General features: G+C 42.3%; 1 long non-coding RNA gene across 1 annotated transcript in view; it reads left to right on the top strand.

Moving 5' to 3' along the window:
• LOC140492183 (uncharacterized) overlaps window positions 1-20,440 on the top strand; it is a 62,274-nt gene extending 41,834 nt beyond the window's left edge. Inside the window, exons 2-3 of the long non-coding RNA XR_011963513.1 lie at window positions 19,143-19,266; window positions 19,371-20,440. This is a non-coding gene — a long non-coding RNA (uncharacterized lncRNA). The remainder of the gene's footprint in view (window positions 1-19,142; window positions 19,267-19,370) is intronic.
• The last annotated feature ends 1,250 nt before the right edge of the window (window positions 20,441-21,690 follow it).

Genomic DNA, 21,690 nt, shown 5'->3' with positions numbered 1-21,690 from the left:
TATCAATATACTGATCCAATAAAGCCCCTTTTAAATTTGCAGCAACTCAGGTTTCAAAACCAGACAGCGGCTGTCATCTCCACTGTCAATCTTCTTCTGTTTGTAGATCTCCCTGGGTTTCCTTCAGTCTTGTGCTAGATTAGATTAGATTGCTTACAATGTGGAAACATGCCCTTCGGCCCAACAAGTCCACACCGCCCCGCCGAAGCGCAACCCACCCATACCGCTACATCTACCCCTTACCTAACACTACGGGCAATTTAGCATGGCCAATTCACCTAACCTGCACATCTTTGGACTGTGGGAGGAAACCGGAGCACCCGGAGGAAACCCACGCAGACACGGGGAGAATGTGCAAACTCCACACAGTCAGTCGCCTGAGGCAGGAATTGAACCCAGGTCTCTGGCACTGTGAGGCAGCAGTGCTAACCACTGTGCCACCGTGCCGCCCAGCAGAAGCTCAAGCACCACATTCCCAATTTATCTCTCAATCAAATTTGTACACAAAAATTCAACTTTCTATCCAAGTTGTTTTGGGAAGGATGAGGACTGTCATTTTTGTTTTAACAAAAAGCCTTACAGATATTATTAAAGTTGAAAAGTGTGGCACTGGAACAACACAGCAGGTTAAGCATCACCCAAAGAGCAGGGAAGTCTATATTTCGGGCATATGTCATTCATCAGGAATGTGGTGGGTGATTGGGGTGGAAAGGGGGCTGAGAGATAAAAAGGATGGTGGGGTGGGAAGGCATTTGGGTAGATGCAGGTGGGGGCTAATAGTGATTGGTCAGAGGAGAGGGTGGAGTGGATAGGTGAAGAGGAAGATGGACAGGTAGGACAATTCAAGAGAGCAGTGCTGAGTTGGAGGGTTGGATCTGGGATGAGGTGGGGGAAGTGAGATTAGGAAACTAGTGAAGTTGACATTAATGCAGTGTGTTTGAAGGGTCCCACGGCAGTAGATGAGGTGTTCTTCCTCTAGTAATCGGTTGACCTGGATTTGGCACAGTGGAGGAGACACAGGACTTCCATGTCCTTGGTGGAGTGGGAGGGGGAGTTCAAGTGGTTGGCCACAGTGTGGTGGGGTTGTTTGGTGCACATCTCCCAGAAATGTTCCCTGAAACATTCCACGAGTCATGTCTCCCCAGTGTAGAAGGGACAACATCTGAGCACCGGAAACAGTAGATGATGTGTTTAGATGTTCAGGAAAATCTCTCTCAAATGTAAGAAGATCCTTTGGGGCCTTGGACAGAGATGAGGGGGGAAATGTAGTGCAGGTTTTGTATCTCTTGCAATGACAAGAGAACGTGCCAGGTATGGAGGGTGGGTTGTGGGATGTTGACTTAACAAGGGAGTAATGGAGGGAATGGTCTCTACCAAACACAGATAAGGATAGGGATGGAAATATAACTCTGGTGGTGGGGTCTGATTGTAGGTGGCAGAAATGGCAGAGAATAATGCATTGCATCCAGACATTAATGGGGTGGAAGGTGAGGGCCAGGTGGGTTCTATCCTTGTTGCAATTGGAGAGATGGAATCAAGGGCAGAAGTGTGGGAAGTGGAGGAAATGTGTTAGAGGATATTGGTGATCGTGAGGGAGGGAAAATTGCGGTCCTTGAAATAAGAGATCATCTGGAATGTCCTGGAGTGGAATTGCTATTCTTGGGAACAGATACAGTGGAGGAATTAAGAGTAAGGGATCATGTTTTTACAGGAGAAGAGTTGGGAAGAGGTACTTCAGGGAGCTGTGGGAGTCAGTGGGTTTGAAGTAGATGTCCATGTTTAGTTGGTTGCTGGAGATTGAGATGGGGATGTCCAGGAAGGAGAGGGAGGTGTCTGAGATAGTCCAGATGAACTTAACGTCAGAATGAAATGGTGTTAGTGAAGTTGATGAACTGTTCAATCTCCTTGTGGGAGCATGTGGTGGCACTGATACAGTCATCAATGTAACGGAGGAAAAGGTAAGAAATGATGCCAGTGTAACTGCGGAAGAAGGACTGTTCCATGTATCAGTCTGAGAGATCTAGGAATGCAGGTCCATTGTACCCTGAAGGTTGCTGCACAATGGTCAAGAGGCATATAATATGCTTGCCTTCATTGGACGGAATATTGAGTATAAGAGCTGGCAAGTGATGTTAAAATTGTACAAGACATTGGTTCGGCCGCATTTAGAGTACTGTGTATAGTTCTGGTCATCACATTGCCAAAACGATGTGGATGCTTTAGGGAGGGTGCAGAGAAAGTTTCAGGATGTTGCCTGGTATGGAAGGTGCTAGCTATGAAGAGAGGTTAAGTAGTTTAGGTTTATTTTCACTAGAAAAAAGGAGATTGAGGTTTACAAAATCATGAAGGGTATAGACAGGGTGGATAAAGACAAGCTTTTTCCCAGGGTGAAGGATTCAATAATGAGAAGTCATGCTTTCAAGGTGAGAGGTGGAACGTTTAAGGGGGATACATGCGGCAAGTACTTCACACAGAGGACGGTGGGCATTTGGAACGCATTGTCAGCAGAGGTGGTAGAGGCAGGCACATTTAAGATGTGTCTGGAGAGATGCATGAGTAGGTGGGGAGGAGAGGGTTACAAATGCTTAGGAATTGACCGACAGGTTTAGACAGTACATTTGGGTCGGCTCAGGCTTGGAGGGCTGAAGGGCCTGTTCCTAGGCTGTAAGTTTTCTTTGTTCTTTATCCTACAAAAAGGCAGGCATAGCTGGGTTCAATTGGGTGGTCCATGGCTACATTTTTGATCTAAAGGAAGTGGGAAGACTTGAAGGAAAAGTTGAAGGTGAGGACCAATTCTGCAGTCGAATGAGTGCTTCAGTGGAAGGGTTTAGTCAGTGGGAGAGGAAGAAAGGGAGGTCTTGGAGGCCTTTGCCATGACTGGATGCCATTGGGGGCCAGGGAGATGAAAGTCATGGAGGAAGAGGAGGAGGGTGGTGTCCTGAATGTATGTGGGATATACCTGGACTAAGGGGGACAGGACGGTGTTGAGATATGAGGGCAAAAGCAGGCAGAGATGATAGGTTGAATGGGGCAGTCAGGTTTGTGGATTTTGGGTAAGAGGTACTGGAGGTACGGTTCTCTGGAACTGAGATTGGAGGCTGCAGATGGGAGATCCCCTGAAGTGATGAGGTTGAGATGGTTTGGGAGATGGTAGTTTCGCAATGGGAGGTGAGGTCGTGGTAGACGTGGCAGTAGAAGAAGGTGTCGGTGAGTTGACACATGGCTTCAGCAGTGTAGAGGTCAGTGTGCGAAACTACCAGTGCGCCTTCCTTATCCGCTGGTCTAATAGTGTGGTTAGGATTAGAGAAGAGGGAATGGATGGAGTATGTGGGGGGGTGGAAGAAGGAGTTCTTGGAGGGTGGGTTGGAGTCACGATTGAAAAAGAAGTGCAAGGTGGTGAAAGAAAATTAGATTAGATTAGATTAGATTAGATTACTTACAGTGTGGAAACAGGCCCTTCGGCCCAACAAGTCCACACCGCCCCGCCAAAGCGCACCCACCCATACCCCTACATCTACATCGACCCCTTACCTAACACTACGGGCAATTTAGCATGGCCAATTCACCTGACCTGCACATCTTTGGACTGTGGGAGGAAACCGGAGCACCCGGAGGAAACCCACGCAGACACGGGGAGAACGTGCAAACTCCACACAGTCAGTCGCCTGAGGCGGGAAATGAACCCGGGTCTCCGGCGCTGTGAGGCAGCAGTGCAACGTGTATGGAATTTGTTGACCTGGGAGTGTAGACCTTTACTGAGGACTGATTGTTCATCCTCAGTGTGGGGGATGGTAAAGACCCAGCAGGGCTGGGCACTGGGGCCTGTGGCCTGGTGTAGAACTGAAGTTGGGGTGTGGTGGGGGCCGTCTCTGGAGCATGGGTGGTCATGTGATTGTTGGTGACATCATGGGTGACGCCACTAGAGGAAGTGACATAAACCGCATCATTTTTATAATATTAAAAGGCACAAAGACAGTTCAATGAATAAATCTGATTATCTTGTCGTGGAATATGTAACTTTTGACTTTTTAATTGCTTATACTTTTATTCTGGAGATTAAAATTGCAGTTAATGATCTCAGCGCACAAAAATGGAAAGCATTTGAACTGGTTTCTTTTATAACCTAGTGTGCACTCACAAACTGATATTGCCTTACCAGAAAGTTGCAGCTTACTTTCTGTCATAGGCTGTAGAAGGGAAACTTGATCCTTAACATTGAACATCACTGATGGCACAGCACTTAAACATGTGTCTTATGAACCAAAGCAACAGTTAGATGCTGTCTGAATTTATGAAGTTTTCAAATATACATTGAAATTGAACATGTTTGACTTTTTTTGAAACATAAACATATTGCAGCTGATTATCATTTTTCTTAATCATAAGCATAAAATATTTGGTGAATACCTGTAATCTGCTGTACGCTCACCTGTAATTCTGTTACAAGGCACCTCATTATTCGAGAGAGAGACTTGGTCAGCTATTGATAAAAGAACAAAATAAAACATGAAAGGCTATTTAATTATTCATGCAATTGGAAATATACAAAACATGCATCCACTTCCCATATCACCTCTATTCTGTTCTGAGTTCATTCAGATACCCATACATAACCTTAATCCACAAAACCACAAGGTTCACCACATCTTCCTTCACATATAATCATAATTAATCAAGGGATGACAATGGGTTGGTTGTATTAAGGTTGGATAATTAATCTAGGGACCCAGGTAATATTCTGGGAACCTAGGTTCAAAAATCATAATGGTGACATCTGAAATCGATAAGCAATCTGGTATAAAGAGTTTCATTTTGATCATTAAATGGTTGTTCATTTTTGGACAATTCATTTAATCCATTCTTTAGCATCAACTCTTTTATCTAAAAACTGCAAAATGAGTAAATATTATTGAATAATATATGTGTTACCTGAGCTTTTTCATTGTACTTTCCATAACTAAAACTTGAAGGCAGTGCTTTGCAGCTGCCATATTTGCACAATGAACTGCAACTATGTAAGGCAATGGTATGATCTACAAAACGTTTTTAGTTCTTCATCCCGAGATGGTTTTGATGTGAGTAAAGACAAGCTGAGTGAGGCCAGAAGAGATCAACAGTCATGATATTAAAAGTAATAAAGTTTGCTCCATTTGAATGGAGAAAGCATCTGCAGTAAGATGAATGAACTAGGGACACAAAGAAAGACAAGCCATTTTAATCTAATCAACCTGGCCTGCTGAGAATATCTAAGATGCAGACTTGCCTTTCTCATCTTAATGTCTGCAGACTCCACAATCACAGGCAATTGGAGAGACCAGGTATCTCTGGAGTGTCCATAAAAGAAGCTTCTGGAGTGTCTGTATGCATTGCTCCTCCCCCACCCCACCATGTGTACCTAGAGGTACTAATCTATCTCCCTGAGGGGAATGCTAACCAGGAGTCAGATTGAGGTCCCTTTCTACACATTCCCCCTGCCATCCCTTCTCTTGCCACTAATGGTGAGCATCCTATACTACAATGATGGAGTCGAAGTCTATGCACATATCCATCAGACACTGAATAAAAACTGGAAGAACTGCTGATGCTCTAAATAAATATTGCCATGGCAGGCATATTCTGTTCATGACACAACTATTATATTTAAAATAGATTTGATCTGAGTTGGTTACATATTGCAGATCTTCTGTGTCAATTTTGTTGATCAGGTCTTTAAGAAAATTAAAGCCTTTGTCACAAACTCCAATAATTTTTCATTTAATGTTCTCTTCTGGGCCTATTAAGAACTCCCACGGAGGGCCTATAAAAAAATTCTCACCAACATTCTCTGGCCCTTCCTATTCCCAATCTCCTGTCATTTATGTTGATTGTCCTTGGTGATTTTTCTGAGCCAGGGTTCTTTTTCACTGATTTCTTCATTTAATATTTTGTTATTAGATTAGATTAGATTCCATACAGTGTGGAACCAGGCCCTTTGGCCCAACAAATCCACATTGACCCTCCGAAGAGTAACCCTCCCAGTCCCATTTCCCTCTGACTAATGCACCTAACACAATTCACCTGACCTGCCCATCTTTAGACTGTGGAAGAAAACTGGAGCACCCGGAGGAACCCACGCAGACACTGGGAGAATGTGCAAACTCCACACCGACAGTCACCCGAGGCTGGAATCAAACCTGGGACCCTGGTGCTGTGAGGCAGTAGTGCTTCTGTTTTTGCATTCTGCATATCTTTTTGAAATATTGAAAATTATTTCCAAATCTTGATCACCATGAAACAATGCCTCTCTAATGATGATTAGATTAAAATGATTTGTCTTTCTTTGTGTCCCTAGTTCATTCATCTTACTGCAGATGCTTTCTCCATTCAAATAACGGGAATTCATGTTTTTACAACTCTAGTTTGAATGGAGCAAACTTTATTACTTTTAATATCATGACCGTTGATCTCTTCTGGCCTCACTCAGCTTGTCTTTACTCAAATCAATATAAGCTTCAACTTTAATCTTTGGATTTCTAAATCTCCCTTCACCTGAACCCTCCTCCCTCTTTGCTAATTTAAAGCTATTTTTCCTGACATTGACCATATTTACTGATGTATTCTTATGTTTGTACCTTCCTGTCACAATTTGGTCATCATTATTTGCATTGCTACCCAGCACTGTTGCTTCCTCCTTTTTCTTTAAATTTCCAAATCTTTCCTCACATAAATGAATGAACATAATCTTCTCTTTACAGCTATGATTATACAATTCACCAGGCCTAAGCATGATTCAAGTGAAGATTGTCCCTGGTCACAGTACCCATGAATTGAAATTCAATCTTTTGTCTCTTTGCAATTTGTGATAGATCACATCTAGTAGCTAATGTTTTAGTTTCAATGGTGTATTTCTTGCTGGATAAGTATGCATGAAACAACATGCAGAATAGTTGGTTTCCATGGTTGATAATAGTTCTCAAACCAAAAGCAAAAGTTTTCATATTACAAAAGTCATGTGCATTGGATTTTTTTTGTGATACATCAACTGTGGGAATCATGTTTTTCCTGGGATTGTCATATTGATGCAGGCAGAATCTTTTTGAGAAAAGCATCTTGTCATACAACGGGGATATTCTTCTTTAGTAAATCTCTCAGCAGTATTGACTTGACTGTGAATTTGGGAATGAGAAGAAATTGAAACTCTGAGGCAAAATTTGATCTGACATCTTTTTTATCTAATGGAGTTGGCATATATTTAATGTTCTCGATCTTATCTGCTTCGGGGCAAACTTCATGGGTGGCACGGTGGCACAGTGGTTAGCACTGCTGCCTCACAGCGCCAGAGACCTGGGTTCAATTCCCACCTCAGGCGACTGTCTGTGTGGAGTTTGCACATTCTCCCTGTATCTGCGTGGGTTTCCTCCGGGTGCTCCGGTTTCCTCCCACAGTCCAAAGATGTGCAGGTCAGGTGAATTGGCCATGCTAAATTGCCCGTAGTGTTATGTAAGGGGTAGACGTAGGGGTATGGGTGGGTTGCGCTTCGGCGGGGCAGTGTGGACTTGTTGGGCCGAAGGGCCTGTTTCCACACTGTAAGTAATCTAATCTAATCATCTAATCAAAATGGACCCACAGAAGACATCTGTTTGACGTTGACCTGGCATTTTGTGTTGCTAAATAATAATCATTGTTGTTGCAACACTCATTAGCCAGTGAAGATTGTGGCCATGCTTTGTCTTTGTCTCAATGACCACAACATCATCAGCAATGCAAATACAATCAGGTGCAGTTTCAGTCATCCAAACCATATGCTACTGGACTGGGTCTTGTCTTACTGAGAGCCCAAACAGTGACTGTTGGAAACTGTGCCATCCAAATTGTGTCCCAAATGTTGTGAGCTTTGGGATTCTTCTGCTAAGTGGATAGATAAGTAACTACGCTTTGCATAGTGTGGAGAGCAATCATGGTCTGGAAAATTTAGGATTTAGTTTTTCTAGCTTTGGTATTTTGTGTCAACACCTTTTAAGTGAAGATTTGAATCAAATTATATCATTTCATTCTATCCTAAGCACAATACAGCAGAGGAAAAGGACCTTCAGCCCTCCAAGCCTGCACCGACACATTCTGACCTTTCATATTAATATTGTCCTCACTTACATGATCCATAGAACTCTATTCCCTTCATGTACTCATCCAGGTGCTGCTTGAATGGTGCTATTGAGTCTGTTTTCACACCACCTCTAGCAATCCAGGCACTCACCACCCTTTGTGTGGAAAGGTTGCCCACCTCCAACCCCAGTACTTATTCAGTTTTCCTGAATGTGCATACACATTTCCTTGGATGATCAATCCAACATCCTTATGATGAAATACTGCATCACCATTAAAATTTCTGATTGCATGAAATCCATCTGAGTACGGATGTTTGAGATTGTTGATTGATTCAATTGCATCATGTATGGTCTGTTTTGCCTTAGTTAGTGTGGTTTGTATCCCATGAATTGTGACAGTGAGATCTATGAACATAGAACATAGACCATAGAACAATACAGCACAGAACAGGCCCTTCGGCCCACGATGTTGTGCCGAACTTCTATCCTAGATTAAGCACCCATCCATGTACCTATCCAAATGCCGCTTAAAGGTCGCCAATGAATCTGACTCTACCACTCCCACGGGCAGCGCATTCCATGCCCCCACCACTCTCTGGGTAAAGAACCCACCCCTGACATCTCCCCTATACCTTCCACCCTTCACCTTAAATTTATGTCCCCTTGTAACACTCTGTTGTACCCGGGGAAAAAGTTTCTGACTGTCTACTCTATCTATTCCCCTGATCATCTTATAAACCTCTATCAAGTCACCCCTCATCCTTCGCCGTTCCAACGAGAAAAGGCCGAGAACTCTCAACCTATCCTCGTACGACCTACTCTCCATTCCAGGCAACATCCTGGTAAATCTTCTCTGCACCCTCTCCAAAGCTTCGACATCTTTCCTAAAGTGAGGCGACCAGAACTGCACACAGTACTCCAAATGTGGCCTAACCAAAGTCCTGTACAGCTGCAACATCACTTCACGACTCTTGAATTCAATCCCTCTGCTAATGAACGATAATACTCCATAGGCCTTCTTACAAATTCTATCCACCTGAGTGGCAACCTTCAAAGATCTATGTACATAGACCCCAAGATCCCTCTGTTCCTCCACCTGACCAAGAACCCTACCATTAACCCTGTATTCTGCATTCTTATTTGTTCTTCCAAAATGGACAACCTCACACTTGGCAGGGTTGAACTCCATCTGCCACTCCTCAGCCCAGCTCTGCATCATATCTAAGTCCCTCTGCAGCCGACAACAGCCCTCCTCACTGTCCACAACTCCACCTATCTTTGTATCATCTGCAAATTTACTGACCCACCCTTCGACTCCCTCATCTAAGTCATTAATAAAAATTACAAACAGCAGAGGACCCAGAACTGATCCCTGTGGAACTCCACTTGTAACTGGACTCCATGCTGAATATTTACCATCTACCACCACTCTCTGCCTTCGACCGGTTAGCCAGTTTTCTATCCAATTGGCCAAATTTCCCTCTATCCCATGCCTCCTGACTTTACGCATAAGCCTACCATGGGGAACCTTATCAAATGCCTTACTAAAATCCATGTACACTACATCCACTGCTCTACCCTCATCCACATGCTTGGTCACCTCCTCGAAGAATTCAATAAGACTTGTAAGGCAAGACCTACCCTTCACAAATCCGTGCTGGCTGTCCCTAATCAAGCAGTGTCTTTCCAGATACTCGTAAATCCTATCCCTCAGTACCGTTTCCATTACTTTGCCTACCACAGAAGTAAGACTAACTGGCCTGTAATTCCCGGGGTTATCCCTATTCCCTTTTTTGAACAGGGGCACAACATTCGCTACTCTCCAGTCCCCTGGTACCACCCCCGTTGCCAGTGAAGACGAGAAGATCATTGCCAACGGTACTGCAATTTCCTCTCTTGCTTCCCACATAATCCTAGGATATATCCCGTCAGGCCCGGGGGACTTGTCTATCCTCAAGTTGTTCAAAATGTCCAACACATCTTCCTTCCTAACAGGTATCTCTTCTAGCTTATCAGTCCGTTTCACACTCTCCTCTTCAACAATACGGTCCCTCTCGTTCGTAAATACTGAAGAGAAGTACTTGTTCAAGACCTCTCCTATCTCTTCCGACTCAATACACAGTCTCCCACCACTGTCCTTGATCGGACCTACCCTCGTTCTCGTCATTCTCAGGTTTCTCACATACGCATAGAATGCCTTGGGGTTATCCTTGATCCTATCCGCCAAGGATTTTTCATGCCCTCTCTTAGCTCTCCTAATCCTTTTCTTCAGGTCCCTTCTGGCTATCCTGTATCCCTCCACTGCTCTGTCTGAACCCTGTTTCCTCAACCTTATGTAAGCCTCCTTCTTCCTCTTTCCTAGACATTCAACCTCCCTCGTCAGCCAAGGCTCCCTCACACGACCATTTCTTTCCTGCCTGATCGGTACATACATATCAAGGACACGTCATATCTGCTCCTTGAAAAAGTTCCACATTTCCACCACATCCTTCCCTGACAGCCTATGCTCCCAACGTATGCTCCTCAAATCCTGTCTTACAGCATCGTAATTTCCCTTCCCCCAATTGTAAAAACTTCCTTGTTGTGCGCACCTATCTCTCTCCATAACCAAGGTGAAAGTCACAGAATTGTGGTCACCATCACCAAAATGTTCACCCACTAACAAGCCCACCACTTGTCCCGGTTCATTACCGAGTACCAAATCCAATATGGCTTCCCCTCTGGTTGGACAATCTATGCATACTGGTAATCCTACAACTAGAATTGCAGAATGCTGTTGTCTGCTAGATAGAAGATTTTGGGAAGCCAATATGAGTTTGTATATTTGTGTCATGATTTGGGGATGCATGGAATTGGTGATCCATTATATTCCATGAGACAATGTCTTCTAGATATTTTCTAATGAACCTGTTATGGAGATGTTATTACATGTGAGTGATTGTTCCATGGAGCACCACTTGTTGAGGTATGTATTCATGGTAACATATTGTCACTAGCTCCCTTTTTGATTTAGCTTTTAATGTGTGTTACACTGACTTTTCAAGAAGTATAATATTATTGGTTTGGTCTAGAGAGGTCGTTGGTGATTAAATTGATTCTGCTTTGGTTGTTCTGAATAGTGCAGGTGAGATTCTTCATTGATTCATGTTTGTTCAACAAAACCAAGTCAAATATAATTTCTATATGTCAACAGTTGAATATAAAATCCAGTACGGATTAAAAAGTTATCAAACCCAATATGCATCTAAATTGATTCAAGTGAGTAAATTATAATATGTTCTCAACTAACCATCATAGTAAATGTATAAGGAAGATAACTCTGAAAATGACAGAAAATGTCACACACCAAACAGCAGGTGGAGTGCAAGGCACACTATATATAATACAATACTGAACTGGCAGCTTTCCTCAGACTTTGGAACAACAAATTTTGGCAGCCAGATAAAACAAAAGATAGATTAGCGTGTAGAGCTATAACTATTATAGATAATGTTTATCTAGATCTGTACACCCCTCTCACCCACTCCAACCACCTGCAGTCATCACTCAACCCCAACCTCACCATCAAACCTGCAGAGAAGGGGGGGGGGAGGTGGTGGAGGAGGGGGGTGCAGCAATAGTTTGGTACACCAATCTCTACACCGCTGAAACCATGCGCCAACTTGATGACACTTCCTCCTACTGCCCCCTTGACTACAACCTCACCTCCCATCACCAAACCATCATCTCTCAGACCTTCCACAACCTCATCACCTCTGGGAATCTCCCATCTACAGCCTCCAACCTCATGAACCCCACAATGCCTGTTTCTACCTCTTACCAAAGATTCACATACCTGACTTCCCTGGTCAACCCATTGTCTCAGCCTGCTCTTGTCCCACTGAACTCCTCTCTGCATACCTTGACACCATCCTGTTCCCCTTAGTCCAGGAACTCCCTACCTACGTTCGGGACACTACCCATATCCTTCACTTCCTCCAAGATTTTTGATTCCCCAGTCCCCAATGCTTCATCTTCACCATGGACATTCACTCCCTGTACACATCCATCTGCCACGACAAAGGTCTCCAAACCCTCCGTTTCTTCTTCTCATGCTGTCCCAACCAGTACCCTTCCATCAACACTCTCATCCGCCTGGCTGAACTGGTCCTCACCTTAATAACTTCTCATTCCAATTCTTCCTCCAAAGCAAAGGAGTAGCCATGGGCACCCTCTTGGGATGCAGTTATGTTTGCCTCTTTGTCAGGTACATGGAACAGTCCATCTTCCACAGTTACACCAGCACCACCCCACCACCTGTTCCTTCGCTACAATTGTTGACTGTATCAGTGCTACCCCATGCTCCCATGAGGAGTTTGAACAGTTTATCAACTTCCCTAACACCTTTCACCACAACCTCAAATTCAACTGGACAATCTCGGACACCTCCCTCCCCTTCCTGGACCTCTCCATCACCATCTCCGGCAACCAACTAACCAGGGACAACTACTACAAGCCCACCGACTTCCACAGCTACCATGACTATAACCCCTCCTGTAAAAATGTCATCCCTTCTTCCCAATACCTCCGCTTCTGCCACATCTGTACTCAGGATGACTAATTTCACCATAGAAAATCCCAGATGGCCTCCTTCTTCCAAGATTGCAATTTCCCTTCCCACATGGTCGACGATGCCCTCCAGCACATCTCCTCCACTTCCTGCATCGCTGCCCTTGAACCCCAGGCCTCCAATCACGAAAAGGACAGAGTGCTCCTGGTCCTCACTTTCCACCCCACCAACCTCCGCATTCATCGCATCATCCTCCGCCACGTCTGCCACCTACAAACGGACTACCAGGGATATATTTCCCTCCTCACCTCTATCAGCGTTCCAGAGAAACGATTCCCTCCGTGACTCCCTCATCAGGTCAACACCCCCCCCCCCCCCCCCCACCCCATCCGCCACCAGTCCACACCCCACTCCTGGCACCTTCTCCTGTCAAAACCTTCACCTGTCAAAACCTTCGCCCATTCCACTCTCCACACCTCTGTCCAAGGCCCCAAAGCCTCCTTCCACATCTGACAGAAACTTACCTGTGCCTCCACCAATATAATCTACTGCATCCATTGCACCCGATCTGGTCTCCTCTACATTAGGGAGATAGGATGCCTACTTGTAGATCGTTTCAGAGAACATCTCTGGAACACCTGCAACAACAACCCACTTCTCCATGGCTGAACACTTCAACTCCCCCTCCCACTCCATGTAGGTCCTGGGCCACCTCCATTGCCAAACCATTACCACCTGACGCCTTGAGGAAGAATGCCTCATATTCCGCCCTCAGACCCTGCAACTACAGGGATGTGGATTTCAACAGTTTCCTCATTTCCTCTACCCCCATCTGATCCCAGTTCCAAGCATCTAACTCGGCACTGTCCTCCTGGCCTGTCCATCACATTTCTCATCTATCCACTCCACTCTCCTCTCTGACCTATCACCTTCTCCCCCACCTTCATCTACCTATTGCATTCTCAGCTACCTTCCCCCTAGTCCCACTCTCCTCCCACTTATCTCTCAGCTTCCCCACCCCGGCCCACAAACCTCATTCCTGATGAAAGGCTGATGTCGAAACATCAATTCTCCTGCTCCTCAGATCCTGCCTGACCTGCTGTGCTTTTCCAGCACTCTCGACTCTGATCTCCAGCATCTGCAGTTCTCACTTTCTATTAGATCATTTTTATGTTTATATTGTGTGTGCTAAATGTACACATTTTAAAAGGCTATTATATATGATGGATGTACTTAACCTTGAGTTCTTAGTGTTTAAAACCTTTGAAAACACAAATATTCTCACTCAATTGTCATCTTCTTGAATACTTTTGTAAATTGGTCTGAACATCAGAATATTAAATTGTAGCGGGCCCAAGAACATTAAATGTGATGTAGCTCCCTCTTCTCTGTGTCCTGCATCAGACTTGCTTCTATCTCTTGTCTTTGCACCTGCATTGTCCAATGCAACCAGTATATTTCCTGAAATAATCTGTATTCCCATGTCTGTATGAGTATATCCAATGTGATACATACTGCCATACTTTCCTACTCTGTCCTTTTTAAAAAAACTTTCATGGGCTTTGGACATTGTTGGCAAGGTCAACATTTGTTGGCTATCGCTAATTAGAGTCATAAAATCATACAGCAAATCATACAGCCTTTCAACTAGTCTATGCTGATCATATTCCCAAACTGAAGTAGTCCCAGCATGCCTGCATTTGGCCCATATCCTTCCAAACCTTTCCTATTCATGTGCTTATCCAAATGTCTTTTAAACATTGTAACTGTACCTGCATCCACCACTTCCTCCTGGCAGTTCATTCCACACACTAACCACTCTCTGTGTAAAAACGTTGCCTGTTATGACTTGTTAAAGTCTGTCTCCTCTCACCTTAAAAATATTGCTCCAGTTTTGAATTCCCCCACTTTCAGAAAAATATCTTTGCTATTCACCTTATTTGATTAGATTAGATTACCTACAGTGTGCCTGTCTTGATTTTATAAATTTCTGTAAGATCACCCCTCAACCTTCTATGCTCCAATGAAAAAAAACAGCCTTTTTTAATAACCTAAACCCTCCCTTCCTGTCAATGCCCTAGTAAATCTTTTCTGAACCCTCTTCTAATTAGGCAACCAGAACTGTACACAGTATTCTAGAAGGTGGCCTCACTAAGGTTCTGTTCAACCTCAACATGATTTCCCAAATCCTATACACAAAAGTCCATGAGTAATGGAGGTAAGCTTACTAAACACCTTTTTAACCATCTTATCTGTATGTGATGCAAACTTCAAAGAATTATGCATCCTACCTCTATAATGAAATGCTGTTCCAATCAGACACTTGTTAAAATTACATCAACTTAATTTCAAAGCTACTCTGTCTTCTTCTGTTGTCTTTACTCTTCTGGCTGCTGATCTCCATGGGTTGTCTTCTTTCTTTTTACTGTAAGTATGTTTGACACAAAAAGGTGTCTTTTGATAGAAAGTGTTTTTCAATTACTTTGCGAGCAAGCTGTCAGATGGGCAATTAGCTGTCCAGAAGTTTTAGTCTCTTATGGCAGTTGCTCTCTGACCAATTTTCAAACTGTCCACATTCTTATATCTTCCCCAACGTTGGATCCTCTCATTGGTTTGATGTTGACAAAACAATGAATTTAAACTCAATTGGGTTTTAGTATCCTGTGACATAATTTATGCTGGTCAAATTAGTCCAAACAGCAACCAAAACTCAGGTTCCACTTCACAGCCAAATGTTACATATTTTAAGTTTTCCAGTACATTCTGGGTCTGCCATCTAGTCATATACACAGGTGCATGTAATCTCTGAGTTCAGAACAGCATTCTTTCTCTTTTAAACGTACAATACATGCCTTCAACTTCATAATACCTCATCCCTTCAGAAAAAATGAACCATTATGATGAAAAGATTGCTTCTTTTTTCTCTATTACTTAATACCATTACTATGAAATGCATATGTACTTAATCAAAGTGATATTTTTCATAATACTTTCTGCACACATATATAACTTTTGAATCAGTCAAATTTTATCTACGCTCTGATCTTTAAATCCACAATAATGCACCTACTATCACCTTTTTCATGACCCGCAACATGTACAAATTGTAAATTAAAAGTTTGTAACATAAGACTCCAATGAAATGGTCTCATATTTTTGTTTTTAAATCTTTCTAAGAACATAAGAGAATTGTGGTGTATGTACACAACTATCTCGGATACATTGTTCATCACATAAACATAAAATGTTGTATGGCCAGTACCAAACTCAATAATTCCTTTTCAATGGTGGAGTATTTTGTCCGGTGGATGTTGAGTTTCTTTGAAATGTAGCCAATTGGCTGTTCAATTCCATCATTATCTTCTTGTTTGCAGTGCTACTCAAACTAGTATTGATTGCAACTTTGAAGGGTTTCAAAATAGATTGTGTAGCTAGAACTGGTGCTGTGGCTAGTACAGTTTTTAAGTTGTCAAATGCCTCTTGGCATTGTTCTGTCCACTGAAATTTTGTGTTCTTCTTCAGTAAATCGGCAAGCTGTGCCACCATACTGAAATTTGTAATAAACTCCCCGTAGAATCTACCCAAATATTGAAGCACTTCTTTCTTCGAGGATGGTCGTGGAAATTCTTCAATGGTTCATGTTCCTTGGGGTCTTCCTTCCATGTCCCAAGAACATCTCTGCCTTTGCGAATTCTGTTTTAAGTTCATTACCAGTTTTGCTTCTCGTAATCATTCAAAGAGCTCTGCCAACTGTACCATTTGATCTTTCCAAGACTCGCTAAAGGTCACTACATCATCCAGTTACACTGCACAATTCATTAATCTGGCCATAACTCTGTTCATGAGTCTTTGAAATGTGGCTGGTGCATTCTTTATTTCAAAGGACATCACTTTGAATTGATTACTGTTATATATGCAGAAATATCTTTCGGTTTCTCTGATAAAGGTACCTGCCAAAAACCACGCAGTAAGTCTAATTTTATGATGTAAGTAGCTTGTCCAACTTTCTCTGCACAGACCTTCAATCTAGATATTGGATAAGAGACTGATTTTGTTATGGTGTTGACCTTCCAATAGTCCATATAAAATTTTTGAGTCCCATCATGTTTGGGAACTAGCACAATCAGTGAACTCCACTCACTGTGACTTGATTCAACAATACCTTTGTTGAGCACAGCATCCACTTCCTTCTGGACCTGCCTGGCTTTGAGAGGATTAAGCCTTTAGGGCTGTTGTTTTATCAGTGTCATTAGTCCTCTCCATATTATTCATGTGTATGCTCTCATACCGCTGAAACAAACCTTTCAACTCGGTTCTTTGCTCCGAGAAAGATAGCTCACTAACCTATTCCACTCCTCATTATTTAACATATTTTTAGGATCATCAAAATCCATGACATTTGGAGTTGATTCCTCACTCTGTGGGGCAGTAACTAACACCTGTTTCTCCAGTTTCCTGTCTCTATTAAGGTTTCAAAATATGCACATGACATACTGATACAGTTTTTTTTTCTATCCAGCATCTTTACCAGATAGTTTGCGTGATTTAGTTTTCTCTCAATTTGATAGGGACCACTAAACCTGGCTTTAGAAGGATCTCCTACCACTGATTACAATACTAATACATCATCCCCATTGGAAAATGTCTGAATTTTATAGGTTTTAATCTGTCACCTACTTCATTCCACGCTGGCCTTCTTCAGGTGCTATTTAGCTAACTCACCTACCCGATTTAATCTTTCCCTCACCACCAATACATAATCCAAGTGTGAGATCTCTGACTTTGGTCCTGTCAAAGGCTCTCTCACTTCATGCCCAAATATTAACTCAAAGGGAGGAAACTGAGTAGATTAATTTAGCACATCTCTAATGGCAAACAATACGAATAGGGTACTTTTATCTCAGTCATTCAGGTAATCCTTACAGTATGCTCTTAATATAGTCTTCAGGGTCTGATGCCATCTTTCCAAAGCTCCCTGGGATTTAAGATGGTACGCATTTGATTTAATGTTCAGTATACCTAAGCTATCCATGACTTTCTTAAACAGCCTAGTTGTAAATTTAGACCTTCAGTCTGACTGAAGCTCCCTGGTTTGACCAGATTTGACACAAGTATGTTGGAAGCCATCTTGTTATAAAGCAATTTTTGCAATAAAATCAAAGTACTGTTAGAAACTAAGCTGAGGTATTTGTTTTGATAACATGACCTTGCAGCTGCAAACTTTCTCAGTTGCTCTGCCCCCCCCCTCCCCCCACACACACACACACAGTTCTGCTTCATAGATGATGTATTGTTCAATAAGCTACTTATCTGTTTCTGTGTAGTTAAATCTGCAGTATAAGATAACATTCAGTTTTATAGATCTGGACAATGTATGTGGATGTTACGACTGCCCCTAAGTTGTGTGGTTAATGGGCAGTGGGCTTGTGATATACTATGTAACATTCTGTACCTCATTGGAATTGTGTTGGACTTCTCTGAACAAAGATGTAATTCCCCAAAGTCATGATTAAAGTTCGTTAATTGCTCAAGGTCTCCTCTCCTGACTATTTTGTTTTAAATGATTTGGCATAAGATTTGCTTTTCCCCAACAATTGGCGTAGTCGGCAGCACCTCTATTTTAAGAGTTTCTCGCCAAGTCTGCTTGATTCAGGCTCCCCTTAAGGGGGGACCTGATTGAGGTTTTTCAAAATCATGAAGGGTATAGACAGGGTGGATAGAGACAAGCTTTTTCCCAGGGTGAAGGATTCCATAACGAGAGGTCACGCTATGAAGGTGAGAAGTGGAAAGTTTAAGGGGATGCACGCGGCAAGTACTACACACAGAGGGTGCTGGGCATCTGGAATGCGTTGCCAGCAGACGTGGTAGAGGCAGGCAAGGTAGATTCATTTAAGATGCGTCTAGACAGATGCATGAGTAGGTGGGGAGCAGAGGTATATAGATGCTTAGGAATCGGGCAACAGGTTTAGACAGTAAATTTGGATCGGCTCAGGCTTGGAGGGTCGGTGGTTAGCACTGCTGCCTCACAGCGCCAGAGACCCGGGTTCAATTCCCACCTCAGGCAACTGCCTGGGTGGAGTTTACACATTTTCCCCGTGTCTGCGTGGGTTTCCTCCGGTGCTCCGGTTTCCTCCCTCAGTCCAAAAATGTGCAGGTGAGGTGAATTGGCCATGCTAAATTGCCCGTAGTGTTAGGTGAAGGGGTAAATGTAGGGGAATGGGTTTGGGTAGGTTGCGCTTCGGCAGGTCGGTGTGGACCGGTTGGGCCGAAGGGCCTATTTCCACACTGTAAGTAATCTAAAATGTTCAGGTCTATTTGGAAGGGCCTGTTCCTAGGCTGAAAATTTCTTTTCTTTCTTTTCCTGTGCCAGCTTATGAGGAATTCACCTGAGCTGTCTGTGAGTTTGATTGACCTTTTTTTGTTTAAAAAAAAGGAGGGGAATGACAGCATTAAAATATTAGCTAGCTGCATTATGTGGATCTGAGTTAACATGCTGATCCCATTTTAAGGGAGAAAGTGAAAGACGCTGTGACAAGATGGTATCCAGAAAGACTACAGTCATAGAGCTGTCGGGAGCATTTGAAGCTGACCTAAGTTAACAGGCTGATCTACGGAAAAGATTCTGTGGCAAAGGTATTGGCAAAAAAGAAATTTCCAAATTCAGGTGATCTTGAGTTATTGACAGCTGTGCCTGTGCCTGTTTGTCTTTGTGTGGTTTGTTTTTTATTCTTTTACAGGTTACAGACTTGCGCCACAGACCAGTGATGTTCTGATGGGATCAGTGAGTTCCAAAAACTTGGCAGAAAGGCTGCCCCCAGGACAAGTAAATATTGGCTCACTGAGCAGGGTGGCCAGCATCTGTTTGTGGTCTTGAGGAAAATACAGAAGCGTCAGGGTAAATATCGTCGAATCAAGAGTAAGGTAGGGGATACTCTAGTCCTGTCAGGTCGACAGCCAATATTGTTTGAGCGATGAAATATAGAGAGTGGTTGCTGCTTTTGTCGTGCCCAAAAAAAAAGGAATGCTGGTCAGGGACAAAACTGCTGGTGGGAATGCTGATACAATTCTTGCTATTTGGCAGCAAGATACTACTGTGAGTACTCAGTAGGATTCTAGTTTCCAGACGAGTGGTAAAAGCATCTTATGATTTACTAAAGAACTTGCTTGGCTCAGGATTATGACAGGTGAAACCCCATTTGTTAAGCCCTGGACCCACACTGAGGTCCGAAACATACTTCAAGACACCCCCAATCCATTCAAATGCCCAATATTATTTTTAATTGGCTAGTACAAATCTGCAGGAATTATAGTTACTTGCTTCAGAATGTCCAGACTTTAATGAATGTGGTGTACAGGACACATTGGACAACTATTAAAGATCCCATTGTATTTCCCCTGGGTCGTGGACTAATGCAGAGTCATCAACAACTTGCCTTGAAAATATTGTTAGAATTGCAAGTAACTGAGAGCTATTTTGATTTTGTCCACTTGGTTAGGCAGCTATGTGTCACAACCAGGATTTATGAGGCTAAACTCCCTAACTTTGGCTATTTTGAAACGTGAGTGCCTCATTACCCTTACAAGCCAGGAATAAACTGAAAGCTCAAAACTGAGATAGGAAGAAAGTTGGAAAATGTTCATACATGCGTGTCTATGTCTATGACTGTGTACGTGTGTGAGAGAGAGAGAAACTAACTCTGCTGATTCCCTGAAGCTTGCAGAAAGGTTCATTCTTTGTGGTCTGGTCTGAATGTACATTTGCTTGTTGGTGATTGAATGTTTGTATTTTGTTCCCTGGAGCTCAAGATTCTCCAATGTTTTGAATTTTATTTGCATTTTGGGAATCTAAGGGTTAGGGAACCATCAATGATTATGAAATGCAAATTTCAAGGCAAAAGTATTATTAATGAAATATTAACACACCCATTATTGGTACAGACCCCATGAATCCCCTACTGTCAATTTCTAACTCATCACATTTATATGCTTTCATGAAAGCCAATCTTATTTAAAGTTGAATCAGTTTAATATAGAGGAAGACAGCATTAAAATCTTAAAAATATATGTCTTTTTCTTATATTTTTCACCACTTGATTCCAGTAAATCCCCCATAATTTCATGCTATTGCCAAAGATCAATTTCACCTCTTTTCATCTCCAGATGTTGGACTAATCAAAGAATTGACTAAAGGATATAAAAGCAGTAGCACTGTAAATCCTGGCCTCAGCTGGTATCTGCTCAATTTTTTAAAAAGATAATCCAAATCTAACATTCAGGAAAATCACCTCAGACTTTGACATTTGCTCATTGAGTGGAAGAATTACATGAACTTTATATAATTTAGTTAAATATTGTAAAACTGAAAGTATGAAGATAGATCCAAACCAACAATATTGTTTTCAGAAAATGATACTAGCAGAATTAATTTTTTTTTGTTTCAGTTTCATTTGTTTCAACTTAATTTTAAGACTGCTGCATCTCATTGGTGATAATGGTGTGCCAGTAGCAGCTTTATTCTATATCAATTTCCCTTCCTCACTGAGAATTGAAGTTTCAGTTCAACAGTATGTTGTGATATATCATGTAACAAAAATTGTGATACTATTGATAATATCTGTCTCGTTGGATTAGGCCATTATTTGTTCGTTAGTAGATGTTTTCATACAATTGCAGTCATTTCACAGCCTATAACATTGTAAATGAGCAATGATTGGTCAGAACCGCTTAAGGAGTCAATTCCGGGATTTAAATTAAGGGACTAGAACCAGTTAATTATATAGATTTCAGAGTTAGAAACTGTGAACATTTTGCATTATGAAATTAGATTTTGAATAAATGAATTTTTAGTTTATATTCATGACTGTTAAATGTCTTGGTCACTTCTTCAGTTACCATCTCTCAATTAGAGATAATGATTATATTAGTGAATATTTTTAAAAACCAATTGTATTAGCCCTGAATCAATTGGCAGGATTGATTAGGTTTATACCTTTATACATTGTCAGTGATCTGTGTCATTGTCTAATGGTTAAATTGAAGCATGGTTGCATTGATTAA

This window comes from Chiloscyllium punctatum, chromosome 20 (genome assembly GCF_047496795.1).
Source record: "Chiloscyllium punctatum isolate Juve2018m chromosome 20, sChiPun1.3, whole genome shotgun sequence".
Lineage (NCBI taxonomy): Eukaryota > Metazoa > Chordata > Chondrichthyes > Orectolobiformes > Hemiscylliidae > Chiloscyllium > Chiloscyllium punctatum.
This window is presented reverse-complemented; position numbering and strand designations above follow the sequence as displayed.